The following is a 4,968-nucleotide window of genomic DNA, read 5'->3' as shown; positions in this document are numbered from 1 at the left end:
CGCCCCTGAGATGTCCACCATTACTCCTAGAACATATGTACAGGTCGACGAGCTGACAAGTTCGGCCGCCGTGTTGATCGCGTCCTCCGTCGATTTTCCACGGCGGAATCCGAACTGCCACTCGTGCATCCCTGCCATTTCTCGATGACCGGTCAGTCTCGCACAGAGCAATTTTTCTAGGGCTTTGCCCATAGTATCTAGCAGACATATTGGCCTATATGCTTTACATTCCATTGGATCCTTATCTGGCTTCCTAAGTATTATTACTTCCGCTCTTTTCCATCTTAGTGGAAAAGTGCCTCTTTCCAAACATTTATTGTAAAGACTTGCCAATATTGGAGCTATTTTTTCTTTTATTGCCTGAAGAACCTCGACCGTAACCCTGTCGGGTCCGGGAGATTTTCCTCTTTTTAGGTTTGATATCACTTCTACCACCTCCTGCGGTGAGAAGGGGTAGACTAGTATGTTGTTATTATATTCTCTTTGTGCTCTCTCTCTTATAGCTGCCTGCTCTGGTGTGTCCTCAGTGGGATCATCATCCGGTAGCAGGGCTTGGAGGAGCACCGTTATTGTCTCTTGTCTTGTTGTGGTCGTTCTGTTTTCATTTGGTATTCTTATAGATGAGAGGACTGTTGGGGCTCTTATTTTTTCCCTTACTAGCTTATAAGGCTTTCCCCAGGGATCCATTGCTAAGTTATTTCTTACAAAATTTTCCCAACTTCTTTTCCTCACTTCTATGATTTCTCTTCTATATCTCTCCCTGTATTGCCTGTATATGTTTAGTCTATATTCTCTATCTTGTGGGTTGAATGTGTGCTGATACCTGCGTCTTGCCCTGCGCGTAGCCTGACGTAGGTCACTTAGTTCTGGAGTCCATGGTGCCGGGTGGACGCTTTGGACTCTGCTTCTCTTTGGTACGACTGCGTCAATTACCTCCTTTACGCTATTAACTATCTGCTCCGCTATCTCATCAATCTCGAGAGCCTCATCCAGCTCCGGCGGGCTATACTCCCGGGAGAGTCTTTCCCAGTCTACTTTTTTGTAGTCATATTCTGAAAGCCATTCCTGTGGCACTACCCTCTGTTCTGCTTTTAGTATATATTTAATTACATTGTGATCACTAGTTGTTACATTCTCCAGTACCTCCCAGTTATCTATTTTGTTGTTAGCCCTATTATTCGCCAGTGTTATGTCAATGTTTGTTTTTGCTCCTGCTCTATTTGAATATGTAGGTATATCACTAGGTGTATTTATTACATCTAGATTTAGTTCACTTATTACATCTTCTAATTCTTGACCTTTTTCATCTTGTTCTCCGCTATGCCACAGGAATGACTTTGCATTTGCATCCATTGCAATTATTACTTGATAACCCTGTAATGATCTGCATATTACTTTTAATTGTTCTAAATACATAGTTATGGGTTCTCTGTACTGACAATAAATAGATACCAAATACCATTTTGTGTTAGTGGCTTGTACTTCAATTGTTACAATATGCTCATTTGTGAATTGATTTAATACTATTGTTTTTATATTTCTATTTTGAATCACTATTGCAGACATCGGTCTGTCTCCTTTCATAATTACTTGTGCTGTAGCTATCATTCCTGGGATTTTACCCTCCCGGGAGTACGGTTCTTGCATGCATAATATATCAGCTTTGTGTTCTTCCGCTAATTTACGTAATTCATAGTTTACGTGTGCACTTCTCATTGTATTTATTTGGAGAACTCTGAGATCCATTATGGGTGATATGTATGGAAATGATCTGCTGGCCATTCTTTGTTGGGGTCGAACCCTATTCGGCCGTATGTTGTTACCATTTGCGTGTATATGTTATCTAGATTAAATTTTAAACCTCGTCTTTCATATACTTGTTTAACTATTTTTTGTAGTTGTTCATGTTCCGTAGGAATTCCTGCCGCTGCTAACTGAATGCAGTCGACATCCGCCAGAGCTGGATAAGTAATTCTCGAGCCGTTTCTGTGCCCCACTCTCACTAGTTGTCTAAGTGCAGTGGTTAGCAGGCCAGGTTCTTCTAATCTTGCCATCTGTAGAGCGTTCTCGCATATTTTATATGTGTCCTTAGGGTCCATTGCCCTGTATGTGACACTCATGCTTGTCTGATTGATTTTATCTTGTCTCTGATTTTCTTGATCTCTTTTGGGCGAACTCGGTCGTCCGTCCGTGCCCTCCATCGGCAGTTTCTTTTCATTGTAAACGGACGACCGAGGTCGTCCGTATTTCTTTCCTGTACTGTTCTTTTCTGTGTCTTTGTTCTGTCTCTGTGTTGGTGTGATATGTTGTGTCAGGGGCGCCTCTGGTCGCCCACTTCTGCCCTCCATCGGCATTTCTTTGTTATGGAAAATGGGCGACCGAGGTCGCCCTTCTGTTTGTACTTGTGCTTCTCTTGTGTTCGTTGTTTGTACTTGTGCATCTACCATATGTAGTGTCTGCACTTGTGCATCCTGCATTATGTTTTGTTTCTTGTCTTGTATCGATGATTCCCGTTGTGTCTTTGGTGCCTCTGACTGTCCATCCCTACTTTCCATCTGCATTTTCCTGTCATAAAAAATGGGCGACCGAGGTCGCCCTTGTGTTTGTACTTGTACTTCTTTCGTGTATACAGCTTGTACTTGTGTATCTGTCATTTTTTGTTTTTCTTTTCCTATCCTCTGTATTGTCTCTTGGTGGTATATTTTTGGTTGTGTTGTTCTTTTAATGGGAGTTATAGCAATGCAGTTTTGTGCTGTACACTTTGTGTGTTGTTTATTGTCTTGTGTGTTGTTTTTCGTTCCCTTATTTTCAGGCTGTTTGCCTGTGGTCCCTTTTGCCTCCTGTTCCCTTGCCCCTACTGCTTCCCTGATTTTTATGCCCCTTAGTGTATCCCTTAATTGCTTACTAGGTGATTTGTGCTTCTTTCTTTTTTCTTGGGGTTTACTCTCCATAATCTGTCCTTTGTATTAATCTCCCTAGTAAAAGCTGATATGTGGGGCATTCTTTTGAGTTTGGTGCTCTACATTTTCTTTTTCCTCTTCGATTACATGGTATACATGTTTCCGGCCTGTTCTTTTCAGGGCACTCTTTCTTGTTGTGGTTATCTGTTCCACAGTGACCACAGGTGGGGTCACCCCAAGTACAATACTTCTGAACGTGGCCCAGATCCATGCATTTATGGCATCTGGGTACCACACAATAGTCCTTGACCGCCACTGAACTATATTCTACATATATTCTTCCACTTTGTATAAGCTCTTTCCTTAACGTTGGTGAGACTTCAACTACTTGATGGCCCGTATCTCTATCCTTTTTCCCCATCCTAAATTTCGGTTTAAATTCCTTTTTGAAATCTTGTAGGCTCATCTTTTCTTCGAAATTCTGCATGTGAATACATTCTGTTAGTTCTTCTGGTGTTAGTCTGTTCGAAACATCAAATATGGTCATTAATGGCCATCGTTTCTTTGTTTTTTCGCATATTACAGATCTCTGTAGGTCTTTATGCCCCATTATAGTGTTCCTATCCTGCTGTGTGGGGGTTTCCACTATTACTGCATTTTTAGCTATTACTACTTTATTTATTTTAACTTTTGCCTTGGTTGGGTTTATTACTCTCGTAAATATTTCTTTCACTTCTTTCACACTCTGTCCTTCTTTTGGTTTCAGAAATAATGCCACTCCTTGCTTCGCTGTCACTTTTTCTATACTCTCTTTCATGTTTATTTGTGGTTTCTGTGGTCCTCCTGCCACCACTGTGGCATATGTCTTTGTTCTTTCAGTCGTAATTTGTTTGTTTTGCCGTTCCAACTCTTTAATTCTTCCTTCTAGTTGGCTTTGGGCTATTGCCCATAAGGCCAACTTATCCTTTATCTCGTTAATCCTATCATTGCTCATCTTCCCTTTGTCTGTCACTAGTAGCGCGTTTATTTCTTTTAGCCTTTCGGCTGCGCTCTTTATTTCAGTGTCTGCGCTATCATCGCATCGCTCGGAAGTCTCTCTCTCTGTGTTTACCGCCATAATTTCTGAGAGAGACCAAAAAAGTTGAGAGCCCGTCTCTTTCCCCGGACCGGCTCTTCTGGCATGGGGGGAGGCTAAGTGCAGCTCGCTCACCAGTCCCGCCCCTGGACCAAGAGCTTTGTGAGCTGCCGGGTTTAGCGCGCCGTTTCCAGCGCACTAGTCCCCTTCCACGACTGTACCACTGGAGATTTCTCCCGTCCCTCCCCGGCAAATGCCCAGCGCATTCCGGAGAGGCGGATTCACCTCTCGGCCTTCGCCCCCTACTAGGCCGAGTTTCCACCCTAAGGCCTTAGACCCAGCCCTACCCAGGTGCTGGGTCGGTCCCCCAGACTTTCGGGGGTCTGGCCCCATCTAACCTAGCCAGGGACGTGTTACCACGCCCTGGTTTGGCGGAGCATGTCGAAGTCCCCGACATGGCGCTGAGCCTTTGCCGGCTCAGGCCACGATCCCTCCCCAGCGAGTACAGCCGCGGGAAAATTAGGACAGGTGTTGTGTCCTTGTTGACGCAGCTCCCCCTGCGCCATGCACCCTTTGCTTTCGCTTGGGTTGGGGGCATTTAACGTCCTGCCAGGACGGGAGTTTTACGTCCTACCTTGACACAACGACAACCCACACCTATCAACGCAGCCCGGAAGGTGTTAAAGGAGTCAGTCCGGGTCTTATACGTGGAGTTTGACATCAACGAGACGGTGCGGCACTCAAACCCGAGTTACGTTCCCCGGAGGGTCTCCACACGTACCGGGGGATCATGACCGACCATGTCTCACCCACCGCTTTTGATAATTCACGGTGGGCCAGTGCGGACCAGTGTGGGTTGCACCCAGTTAAGGGCTAGCCTTTTAACGTCATGCATGGACGGCCCTTCCCGTGTTAGCTTCGCCCCATCTTGTGGGGGTACTGAGCGCCAGGGCCACGTCAAGGCCACGGGATAGGACATTACGGTCCCCGCCC

The sequence above is a fragment of the Schistocerca serialis genome, unplaced genomic scaffold, assembly GCF_023864345.2.
Source record: "Schistocerca serialis cubense isolate TAMUIC-IGC-003099 unplaced genomic scaffold, iqSchSeri2.2 HiC_scaffold_1142, whole genome shotgun sequence".
In the NCBI taxonomy this organism is placed as follows: Eukaryota; Metazoa; Arthropoda; class Insecta; order Orthoptera; family Acrididae; genus Schistocerca; species Schistocerca serialis.
Note: the sequence above shows the minus strand (reverse complement) of the source record.